The sequence below is a fragment of the Leptinotarsa decemlineata genome, unplaced genomic scaffold (genome assembly GCF_025532065.1).
Source record: "Leptinotarsa decemlineata unplaced genomic scaffold, Ldec_3_MD MMD2_tig00000133_RagTag_RagTag, whole genome shotgun sequence".
Taxonomy (NCBI): Eukaryota; Metazoa; Arthropoda; class Insecta; order Coleoptera; family Chrysomelidae; genus Leptinotarsa; species Leptinotarsa decemlineata.
Window position 1 is genome coordinate 6,978,441 of NW_027412542.1, and position 13,601 is coordinate 6,992,041.

General features: G+C 32.0%; 1 long non-coding RNA gene across 1 annotated transcript; it reads left to right on the forward strand.

Moving 5' to 3' along the window:
* The first annotated feature begins 1,836 nt into the window (after window positions 1-1,836).
* On the forward strand, window positions 1,837-11,471 carry LOC141481279 (uncharacterized). The gene is made up of 2 exons (XR_012464860.1): window positions 1,837-2,460; window positions 10,953-11,471. It is a non-coding gene; the product is annotated as an uncharacterized lncRNA (long non-coding RNA).
* The last annotated feature ends 2,130 nt before the right edge of the window (window positions 11,472-13,601 follow it).

Consider the following 13,601-nt stretch of genomic DNA (forward strand, 5'->3'; position numbering starts at 1 on the left):
TAAGATTCAATAAATAACTCCCATACACAATGCCTTCAGTTCTCAAACTGACAAGTTCATTAACTCGTGAAAAATATCCGGATTAATCTCCAGTTCAGAATTTTCTTCAATAGACCTACCAATATTGAATATATGAAAGTCAGAATATTTGATGAAAATAGGAAAATTACACCTGAAATTCAATTCAATTCAGAAACGTATATTCAAATTTGGGTAAAAATACATTCAGTTTGAGATAAATTTTTGCTATTGGCTTATGCCTCTTTGGAGTTGGAGATTGTGTGTGTGTTGCATTCGGTTATCATGTGCTTAATTTGTTTTTCCGTAGTTCTATTGGGGTGGTCAGGGTCTGTTACAGCGGTCAGTTTTTACATAGGTTTAGATTGTTAGGCCGGAAATGGATGTTGTACGATTTCAGTTTCGTCCAGGATGTAGCTGTCCGCTATTTGATTCCCAGTGGGTACCCCTCCAGGATATCTTGAATCTGCTTCGACTGATCTTAAATGAATCTCAGGAGTCTGGCTGGGGAAAATGGGAGCTTTTTCCTAGTTATCCTTCTAGGTCCTCCACAGGGAGTCCATGGTGTGGTCAGCGTGTTGATGGCATCGGTGTTGTCGCTGTTCATCGTTCTGGTCGCGTATCATCCTTGGAATTCCTGAAATGGTTGGTTGATTGGTGTAGTACTTACTGAGTTGTATAAGGTTTAAAATGGATAATTGTATGATAGGTACCGTTGGGGTGGTTCGGGTCCGTTGCGGTGGTCAGTTTTTACATAGCTTCAGGTTGTTAGGCCGGGATGGATGTTGTACGATTTCAGTTCCTTCCAGGATGTAGCTGTCCGCTATCCGATTCCCAGTAGGTACTCCTCCAGGATGACTAGGATCTGCTACGACTGATCTTCCATTGCTTCCAGGAGTCTGGCGGGGGGAAATTTGAGCTTCTTCTTAGGTATCCTTCTGGGTCCTCCACAGGAAGTCCATGGTGTGGTCAGCGTGTTGATAGCATCGAGGTTGCTGCTGCTCATCGTTCTGGTCGCGTATCGTTCTTGGAGTTCCTTAAATCGTAGATTGATTGGTGTAGCATTTACTAACTTGTATAAGGTTTGAGATGGGTAGCGATATGGTAGGTGGTGAATGTTACGTAGGATCCTTCTTTCGGTTGTTAGTATGCGGTGGGATTGTCTAGGAGGAATCGTAAGGTAGATCGTGGCTTTATAATCTAGAATTGGTCTGATAAACATTTCGTAAGTGTGTAGAAGGGTTTTACTATCACATCTCCCGAGCTTGGCTCTCAGTGCTTTTAATAGATTTGCTCTTTTCCGGACTCTGTCCAGAGTTTCTCTCAGGTCGACTTTCCAGTTGAGGGTGCTCGTGGAGGTGACCCCCAAGTAGGTTACCGAGTCCGAGGTTCAAGTTATTAGGATTTAGTTTAGGGCGGATGGTGGTATGAGGATGTCTGAAAAGTATGGTTTGGGTTTTAGTAGGATTTATTTTGATGCGCCTCTTGATGCACCACTGCTCGAAGTGGCCGACCATAGTTTATGCTTACACCTGAAATAATATCAAGTGTTCTACGAGATTTTCAGTATTGTCTTTAATTTTGACAAGAAAATAATGGCTGCCATTTTGAACACTGAACCTTATTTAAATAACTAACGATGAATACATTGATTTTTTATATAATTCCTATAATTGATTTATGTCTGAAATGACAGTGTGCTTTCGTCATTATACAGGGTGATTCATATCACCCTTTATAATGACAGGGTGATATGAATCACCCTGTATAATTACGTGATTTTTTATTCTTCTTCAAACTGAATTTAAATATCGACCTATCTGAAAAAATTAACGAATACTATGTGTTTGACAATAATAAATTTATTCCAACAAACGTACAAACTGTATGTGGAAACTGCAATTACAAATCGAACAGCAATAATACCGCAACCTTTGCTGTATTTTTGTCAGTCGCTCATAAGCAAGAGCATATAAAGTCCTAGTGGCTTCCATAATCGAAATCGAGTTTTGAGAGTCAAGCTCATAACTACTGAATTAATTGGGAGAAATTCAATCGAATTCTGTGACGAAATATTCAAAAGACTAAAAACGTTTGTATCGTTTTGAACAGAAAATACTGAATGAAGAAGATACAAAGATAATTCACAATTATATTGGAAGTTGATTGAAAAGTTTTTATACTAGGTAGGATTAAATTTATGAATTACAAATAATATGTAGGGAAACCGATAACAATTGTTTCCCGATACCCTGTATATTCATTCTAATTTATCCTATCACAAAGACGATGTTAATGAAAACCATCAAAGCGATAATTTTTTGCGATCTCGAGGTTAAACGAATTTTCAGGATTCATTGCCATAGGAACTGTTTTGTTAGTAGTGTTTGTTGGTTTTGTGTTTGTCCGTGAATTATTAATTTGTGCCTGCAATTATTTCAGGTGGGTGGTAACATTTTTATCGCATAATTATGTTTGTTTCAAAACAAATTTTATTCAAATGAATCATTGTAGGTGCCTGAAAGAGCAATCAAGAGATAATATTTTGTTAATGTAACGTTTCTTCTTCTGAAAATCAAGACACATTATAAATGTGTATTTCAGAAAATCAATGAATATCGGTTGATGATTGGCAATTGAGGTTTCATTTCGAGACAGTGTCAATATCATTTCATAAAAACTATGCCCTATTTAGTATGCTGATTTTTCAAATCACACACTAAACTATTCACCTCGATTTAAATTTGAGCAGAACATGATTTGTTCATCGAACAGTTCAATCACAATTTCGGATTGTATGAAAGGGTAAAGTATATATTCCAATAAATGAAAGGCAAAATTTAATGGCATCTGTTTAGTTCAATGAATAGAGTGGATGTTACAAATATACAGTCTTGTAATATATCAGGTGGCTTAATGTGTGGAAAATAAAGGTGAATTTGAAATATTCTCACGTTTTATTATATCAAGATGAAGAAGTAGAAAACCGAAACCTGTCTTTCCCAAAGATATAGTTATGAGGAACATATTCCCCCTTTTCCATTCTCAAAGAGAATAGCAATCACTTCAAAAATTTCAAATGGCATGTGGTTAGAGTGAGATGTCATAATGAGCCGTGGAAATCTCTTCCCAGCAGTTTTTATAATTTCAAGAAGGGGTTGCATAAAAGAATTACATTTGAAAATTTAAATACCTACTTCTCAGTTGAATGAATATTCAAACGGATGACAACTTGCGTTCAACTAATGATGAATATTTTTGCACATTCTGCAGTATTTCCGACAGTGCTGTTGAAAATTTTGTTATAAATACTGACGAATAATCAACGCAAACAATAAAGAAGCACTGTTTTTTGGTAACATGAAATAATCATCATACTGTTGATTTTCTCGTACACTATCCCATTGGCACCTATGGTCACCAGTTTGATGGCATTTTTGTGTGAATTTGTCAAGTGAAAATTCGAATAACTCAGGAAATAATTCAGAATGTGCAAGAACGTTTCGAACAGGTGATCATCAGTCTGAAAATTGAATCAATTGAGTGATTATCAATAACCCTGAAAAACTCAAATTTCCAAATGTAGTTTTTCAAAAAACTGTTAGGCAGAATTATGAAATACAAACTTTCAAAAAAGTTTCAGGGACTTTGAAATGACATTCCGGTAATCTTCTCATGCTATTTGAAAACTTTGCAGTGATTTTTACCATCGCTTGTGGGTGGAAATGAATGAGTCAAAAAATTGGGAGGGTTTTGACGTTTTCCTGAAATATTAACAGCTTTGTTTCGTTTTTGTTTGGCGGCTCTGTATATATACACAGCATATACACATTTTGCCTTTCATATACTACTGCACTTTTGACATGAATTTTTTTTTTCGATATTCCACCCTTGTAATTTTTTACAGTTCATATATACAGTGTGACACACTTATGATGAAGACACCGTGTATTTTAGTCAATTTTGAAAGTAGAAATTTGATTTTTGATACAACCTCTGCGATCACGCTTAAAAAACAAATTTTCGTAATTTGGAGTTAGCATTGGAGATACCGAAATGAGTAATTCGAAAAAGTTGCTTAGAAATCGATTTCTACTATGTATACCTGATTTTAACCCAAAATTCTGAATTGCATGTTTTTTTAATCTTCATATTCAAGTCCGATTTTCAATTGATGATTTCGAATAAATAGCTACAGAAATGATAAAATAGTCAAAATCAATGAAATTACATTTTTCATTTTTATTCCTACATTATTACGAATTTATTATTTTCGTGGTTTCTTATTTACAACCATTAATTGATATCGAACTTGAATATGAAATTCGGTATGGACTCAAAATTGATTTCTGAGCCACTTTATCACATGACTTATTTCGGGATCTCCAACACGAAGCAAATTATAGAGAATTTACCCTTTTCACGGGATCGCAGTAGGCTGAGTTTGAGCTCGGACTAAGTATTGCGAAAAGTGCGTCCCATGAAGGTCTATACCTGTACCAAAAATCAAATATCTGCCTTCAAACATGATTAAAATACAGGAGTGTCCTTATCTTAAGTTTTTCACACTGTATATTAATTTTCCAGAGATAGGATTTCACATAAGCTTCAGGAGATGGGCTGGTTAAGTATGTCTAATCGTCGTTTACTACATTTGCGTTGTTTTTTTTATGAAATCCTCAAAATTAATACACCTGGAAAGAGATATTTAAATCCTCCTTCTCTTATCAGATTGCTATAACTGCCTCTCTACTGGATATTCCCAATTTCACATTGTCTTTGAATCCCTTAAAAAAAACAAAAAAAAATGTGTTGGCCCACTAATGATATAACCTAGTGAATAAAATGTATCTTTCTATTTTATATTTGTTAATTATTTATCTAGGTTATGGGTACGTACCTTATTTTTCATTAATGATTTATTATTTACAATTTTTTTAGGGGAGTGTGGAAGAATCTGTCAACTGACCTAACACTACTCCTTTGTTTTGCTGTCTTCTTTAGGTTAAGTTTTACAGTTCTGTAATTATTTTACCTGCAAGCAATAAACAATTTGTCATTATTATCATTATTACTTCACGAAAAAAATATCATATTTGAATTCAAATAACCTAATTTGGTTTTTTGATGTCATGGTTTGTATGTATGCATGGAAACTCGTCAAAAGCTGGCCTGTTGAAGGTTATTTTTCCTACATTGACTTGACTCTTATTTTATGAAGCATAGTCAATTAGCATTAAGTAAGGATCCAAGGCTGTTTCTTTGACTATGCCCTACTAATGTTGTTTAAACACCAGAATAGACTGCATTATTTTTTTGACTTCATTCATTTAAATCATTATTTTCATGTCACACACGGTGGAATAAAACAACACCAATAACAATTTGAAAAATGAACATGCACTGCCGTCTCTAAGGTCAATGGTCTGAAACGTTTATGAAAAATGATCGGTTCATTTTTCATTTTTTTCAGGTAAGTTCTGTTCAGCGTCAAATATATTCACCTTCGTATGATATAAATAATCGAATGAGAAAATAGTTTTTCCATTTTTCCATTTTGTGTCGGCCAATTCCTCCACCTTCATTTTTCCTTTTCACATTATACCTCTTCTCAAACTATTTGAGTAGAGCCTAGATGATGACAGTACGACCAGCTGTCGAAAGCGCTCGCATATAATTAAATAGGAGTTATAAAGCTTCAAATCCTTTTTGTGACATATCATTATCAATATATATATATACATATATATATATATATATATATATATATATATATATATATATATATATATATATATGTATATATATATATATATATATATATATATATATACATATATATATATATATATATATATATGTATATATATATATATATATATATATATATATATATATATATATATATATATATATATATATACATATTCATGTTATATCAGAAAAGAAATGACTGTCAGAAACGCAATACATTTTCAGGAGCCGTCATCCATATTTTTGAATATCATCATATATTTCTACTAACGCTCATTTCAGTTTTTAGTTCACAACAACCTGCTTTCGTTGATCAATTTTCCCATGACTCCCAAATGAATTTTGGAAAAACAGTAGAAAACCAAAGTACCACGGAATCACTAACCCCAGTTACACGACATAGTAGAACACCTATTAGCAAACATCAAGCAAAAATTCTTCAAGATGAGTTCAACAGAAATTGTTTTCTGAAAAGAACAGAAAAAGAATATTTGGAGAAGGAAACCGGGTTGTCTAGCAGAGTAATTCAAATTTGGTTCCAAAATAGGAGACGGGAGAAGAAGTACAAAGAAAAATTTTCACCATAACTGCAATAACGAATTATTGTCAAGAGCAATTTGAAATTGAATTAAAGCTGGGACAGCTTTACAGTCGGAATTAAAAGAATTTTTGGCAAGGGGCTGTATTTTTTGTATCTCATACGTAAAATGTTATTTTGTGAGCGATTAATGATGTATCTTGATATTTTTGAAACTGGGTATTGAACAAATGAATTATTGCTGAAATATTAATGACAGTTCACTGAATTGAAAAATTCAAGTAACATATCATGATGTTCACTGAACAATTTAAAAAACCGCAACACTTGTTCCAGTATACACTAGCTTCCTCAGGCATTTCCCTACTGTATGAACACGTTCGAGGAAGATATTGTATAGTGTGACTCGATTTCGTAAAGTGTTCAGTGAAAATCGCACACTCTATGAATACGACTGACAATTGTATAGTAAAACACGTGTTGCGGTTTTGCAAACCGTCCAGTAGAAATCTCACAATAAAGTGTTATTTGAATACGTTATGGAGTCTAATCAAATATCGACCAACTCCATCACATATATTGACAAAATTGAAGGACTAATCTAAGCACTATTGTTGTATCGCATCAATAGTCTCATCTCCTGGATAGCATGTTCCAAAGAAAATCTTGTTAATGTTGAAATAATACGTCTGAATATTCAGAGGGTTCTTCAATGAATTGGTAGGAATTTCCAAAGAATCATCTTATAGGAAAAACTATGATACATTGAATTTGTAGCGGAAATTTCATTTGACACAAAAAACTTGAAATATGATAACAATACAACCAGTCTGCAGATATTCCTCATGGAATTCACACCACCACTGCTTGAAATTTCATTTTGTCCTACATTATATACAGTATGTATTTCATCGAGCGTACATAAGGATTTCAAGAAGAATGAGAAGAGGTGTCAAAATGTATTGCAAATAAAATGCTTGTATATCAATTTATTGAGATTTTGCAAATTATTCTTTAATATACAAAGTATCGAGTAGAAGTACATCATATCATAGTTAGGTTTTGTAAAAAGAATTTACAGTTGTCAAAATGAAATATCTTATAATACTTATATCGTTTGTATGCATGCAATTTCTAATGAATTTTGATAGATTCTTACCCGTATACCTCAATGATCGAAACCTATATATCAGTTTTGAAAAGCCCCTGAACTGGTACCGTTTTTTTCTCGCTGGATGTTTGAGATTAGTAGAATATGACAGTCATATATGGAAAACTTTCTCAGCAATAAAATTTGAATCCAGAATATGAAGAAATCACATCAATAAAAATGATTTTGCTTCTTGAAGTATCTTGAGACTAAATTTTATAATACAATGTAAAACTGGAACCCCTGGCATATAATAAATCAAAAACAGGCACTTTTCCTAGTTCATCTCACCAACCAAGCTGGTGTCTTCAGGAAATGAAGAAAACTGATTCGTGACTCTGAAACTTTCAATTTATATCTTACAGGCTACACTTTCACTTTACGATACACATCAATGATTATGGGTCGTATTTGCTTGTAATTTTCTCATGAAAGTTTCCTCAAATTTCCATAGAGTGCAGCACTCATTAATGATTTCGGATCATTAATGATTTCCGGTCACTAAGTGTGTTGCATGATCGATTTCGAGTCATTATTGTGTGTCATTACTGATTTCGGATCATTAATGTGTGTTGCATTAATGATTTTGAGTCAATATTGTGTGTTGCATTAATGATTTCGTGTCATTAATGTGTGTAATTATGTATTTCGAGTATTTAATGTGTATTGCATTAATGATTTCGGGCCATTGACGTCTATTGCGTTATCGATTTTGAGTCATTAATGTGTGTCATTACTGATTTCGGATCATTAATGTGTGTTGCATTAATGATTTTGAGTCAATATTGTGTGTTGCATTAATTATTTCGTGTCATTAATGTGTGTAATTATGGATTTCGGGTATATAATGTGTATTGCATTAATGATTTCGGGTCGTTGACGTCTATTGCGTTATCGATTTTGAGTCATTAATGTGTGTCATTACTGATTTCGGATCATTAATGTGTATTTCATTAAGGATTTCGAATCATTATTGTGTTTTCATAAACTACACCTTAAGATTTGATTTCCACAAACCTTATTCGAGAAATATATCACGACATTTTTCGCTAACACAGTAGTTCTTCAACAGTGATTTGAATTCTACAAGTTGCTTCTTACGCTAATACCACAGGTAACTACAATTGAGACTACCTCCATCAAATTACCTACACCTCTGCAATTTTTATGTACCTGAAGTACCTCTTCAATTATGATCACCTGAAGCCTATAACCTCACTTCTACATCAATAATAATACTTCCTCATTTTTCAAGTTCAATAATGGTGACCTATTCAAATCTAGTTGGTCATTCATTGGAATGTTTGAATTTTTAAGTTTATTAATTTCCAATTGCAAGGGGGTTTGAAAAAATCCATTGCTTCCAAAGGATTTAGTTTCAAATCTTCATTTCTATGTGTAAAATTTCAAACTCTTCGTTGAATATATGATCTTTTTCTAAAAGATGATTTGAATATGTTGAACTTGTTTTCTTATTCCCATAGCTCACATGATGTTCCTGGATTCGATTCCTAAATGTTCTGCCAGTTTGACCAATTTATACCTGGCAATATATACTGGCAGCTATGTAAATAAAAATCTGTGTGTTTAAAATATGTTTTCCGTTAATCAGCTGTCGCCCCCATAAGAACGACAACTCTCAGAAGTTGAGAAACTTGTGCGAGCTAAGGACTAACGAGTCTTACCTTTTAACGTATGATTCCTAACACGGTTGCAGAATCATCCCAGCTTCAACCAGATAAATAATCTCGAGAAAAATATTTGGTCAAGGCGGGAATCGAACCCACGGCCTTCCGATCGTGAGTCGGGCGCACTACCACCGCGGCCAATTCCACAAATAAGAAAACAAGTTCAACATATTCAAATCATCTTTTAAAAGAAAATCTTATCTTCAACAAAGAGTTCGAAACTGAATCATTTGTAAGCAATGGAAATTAATAAACTTGAAAATTCAACTCGATATGAATAGATCATCATTATTGAACTTGTTTTCTTGAAAAAAACCGAGGAAGTATTATTGTTGATGTATATATAAAAATTGTAGAGGTTTAAGTAATTTGATGGGGATAGTCTCAATTGTAGTTACCTGTGGTATATAAATATTGGCGTAAGAAGTCACTTACAATATTCATATCACTGTTGAAGAAGCTACTGTGTTAGCGAAACATGTCGTTATATATTTCCCAAATAAAGTTTGTAGAGATCACATCGTAAGGTGTAGTTTATGAAATTACTATAGATCTTCATCAAGTAATGGCCGAACATGCAAGGAGCATTTGCATTTGTTTTCGTTTATCTTCATTTTGCAAGTGTAAATAATTTTTGAAGAGAGAAATTATCAACCAAATGCATGAGATGTCTATGAATTTTCAAATGTCAATCATTATTCTAATTTGCTATAAAATGCGTTTGTGTAATATGAAGCTGTATATGGTAGTGGCAGTTTGTGAATTTACATTTCAAATAAATATAAAGTTAATGATAGTAATATTTCATTATGTTGCACTTAGGGCATTTGGTATGTTAGTGGTGCTCTCAAATCATTTTACATCAACCTATGTGATTGATGAGTTGTTCCGATTAATTTTTCAAAATCAAATTGAAATCAACTCCACCAAGGAAATTAAATATTAATACAAAAGTTGATATTCCTTGTGTTGTCCTTGCATTTTTATGAAACTAGTAGACGAACCTGATTTCTTTCATAATACTCTCCATGATAATGATAAAATTCATTGTGAAAACTCTATAATTATTACCATGAATAGTGTTATTGATTTTCATCAAGTAACGGTTCAGATTTTTTATATTTGTTTCATATTGCCAATTCTGACCAGAAAACTGAACATAAGTTTGCCTTCATGAAAAAAACATCTATCATTTCTCCATTATCTCTACTTCATTCCCGTCGTTTTCTGAACATTTTCTCGAATGCTTAATGATTTTGTTTTCCAAACAAAAATCTTCAGAGTTACAATTGATTTGTTTCGTGAAGTATTGAGAGTAAGAATTTTGAAAATTGGATCCGAGTATTATAATATGTGAATCAAAATGTTTAGAGTTGCAATATGCATTGATAAAATTAGGCACCTATTCACAATCAATTTCATAAAAAATTTGATGTTGAACATGGCAATCTTTTCTCAGGAAGACGAACATAATTTCTTGAAAAATTTCAAACATGGGGTGCTTCAATTTGCATTTTTTGTTATATTCAAATAAACTTTCTTCTTATACTTGGAAAATGGCTTTCCAGTATTTCAATATTCACTATTCCTTCGTCATAAATATTTTCAGCGAGTAAAAATTTATTCCAAACTTATCACTGAAATGTTGATAAGCTGAATGATCTGAATCTAATCATAACACTAGCATAGTGGAGATTTTTTATTGACTTGGCTATTGGGTTGATCTGATGGATTGTGTGAGTTAGATTAACATAATTAAACTAACATGACATAATCTAACTAACTCTCCTCATTTTTTGAATAGTTTTCAGAGAATTCATCAGTACTTGGCATGTAAATTACCCAGAAATCGATCTGTTCAGCGAAAAGGACTGTGAATTGAAGTTAATCGTACGATCTCGTAAGAAACCAATTTTTAATACACATCAAATCCATATTTTGGAAGCGTCATACGCCAATAATCAATCACCAACTACAGAAATAAAAAAGAAACTGGCTGTGGAACTAGGAGTTGGCCTACATTTGGTAACGAATTGGTTTCGGAATAAGAGACGAAGAGATAAGCATGCCGCTAGAAGAAATTTGTGATTATTTGTTTGTTTATGTCTTTATACTCATATATTTTACCTTGCTGTGATGTTATACGTCCATTTGAAGTGATCTTTCCCGGAGAAAGTAACTATCACCTGAAAACCAATTTTTAATTCTTAATTTCCATGTTATTCGAATGCAATGCATTTATAGAAGTGTTAGTGTTAGTTAAATTAACTTTACTGTATTTCAATGCTGCAGAATTATGGGAAATATAACGTTGTAGAAAAATCATGCCGCTTCCTCTGAGTCACTTCTTACAAATGAAAGATGTAAAGACCGAATTCGCATACTTTTTTTTCAAGTTCCGAAAGTTAGGAATTAGGAATTAGGCATTAGGAATTAGGCATTCTACTTTTCGCAAACCATTCGGAATATTTTTTCTCAAAAGTGTTGCCGTTGTTAGATCTGATATTTCAGAGAGAAATGTCAATCAGAAAATCATTTTCTCACTGATTATATTCTATACTTTGTGATTTGTAATTATTATTGATATAATTCTTGGTTTTTTTGGCATTGAAAAGCATCGTATTGAAAATTCAAATTACTATAATAATGTATATTCAATAAGTCAAAAAATTAAGTGAGCAATAAAGTAAGTAAAATAGTACAATATCAGATGAATTCATGGCTTGTATTCTGTCTATATCACAATGATTATAATCTTGAAGGTAAAACACTAATATCACATCAAATGATTCATCATCTATATCTGCAGTTTATTGATGACACTGAACAAATTGTCAAATAACAATGAAATTGAAAACTTTTACTCAGAACACGTGTTCTTACTTTATTCTATCATGATTATAATACAATGGAACTATCAAGACAACCACTTAACAGATGAAATCTAAATGAAATAATTTATCATGGTTAATTGTAATCATTATTATAATAAAAATCACAACTCACGTCGTACAGAATATAATCAGTGAGAATTGATTTTCTGATTGGAATTTCTCTTTGAAATATGAGTTGAATGTTTATTGATGGAGTTTCGGACAACAGTCAAAAATATTGAATTTTTGAAAGGAAATTGGAGAAAAATAATTTGTATTCCTAAAATTTTACTTTGTATCCTTAGTCTATTTTGTAATGGCAAATATAGGCAATAATGATATATTACATGAGAGCTCAAGATTTTTAACATTTATTTGATTCTGCTAGTGATAGGAAATATCTTATCCCTATTATATATTTACTGATACAAATTATAGTGATTGTTTCAATTTCAAATTTGAAAACAAATCATTCCTCTGAGACCTCTGTGTCATGCATTGTCCTTTGACTTGATTATTCTGGCGAAAAAATAATTAAGCATTGGAATGTTTTGATGGAAAGTATTAAGAAGTATGAATTTCAATCAAGGATTTTATACTTTTTCAATGGTAAGGATAATGCATGATTTCAAATTGAACAAAAATTTTAAGCTAAACTTATTAGTATAAATCATTAATATTTTTACAACTTTTTATTCTAGTGTCATTATAATAACAGCATAATAGTTCTGAAAAAAATGTATCTGAATACCATAAAGAAGCGTAAAAGATATGTTCTGAGATAATCAAATATGAAATAAAATAACCTAGTTTTTCAGGTGGAAGTTACTTTCAGATTTTTTCGTTGATGTTTCTGAAAATGGGTTGCAGTTATTTCAATGTGAATTTAAAACGCGAAAACGCAAAATTAATTACTACTTCCTAAGTGAATGTGTTTTTATTGAATCTTGTTATCGTTTATCAATCATATATCTTACCTTTACAGGAAAAATTCAAGCGTATTATCAACTCTGATAGATGATTTATTTCCGTTTTCATTTTCAGTAAATAGTTGTCTTGATAGTTTGATTGTCTTAGTGATACAGCAACAAACGATAAAATCGAAGACTTTTACTCAGAACATGTGTTCTGAGTTCAATGTGATATTAGTGGTTTACCTTCAAGTTCCTTATCATTGTGATATAGATTAAATACAACCACCGAATATTGAAAAGTTCAATGATTCAGTGGCATCATGATACTGTACTATGTTACTTACTTTATAGATTATATATTATTATAGTAAATGAAATTTTCAGTACAATGTTTTTCTCTTATTACCAAAAAAAAAAAAAACAAAGTTCATTCTGAGTAATGTACCTCTAGTTTATTTAATTTACGAATCCATAGTACCGTTGTTTTAAAATTTATTATTTTTTGGTTAAACCGCAGAATCTACCAAACTACCATTCGTCTTTGAATGACTTCTGGTCCATTTGTTATAATGTATATAAAATTAGATTCCAATGATTTTTCTCAAAACAAAATAATAATTGAAAGGGGTTTATTCCACTTGTCTAGTGGAAATCTCACAAAAGTGG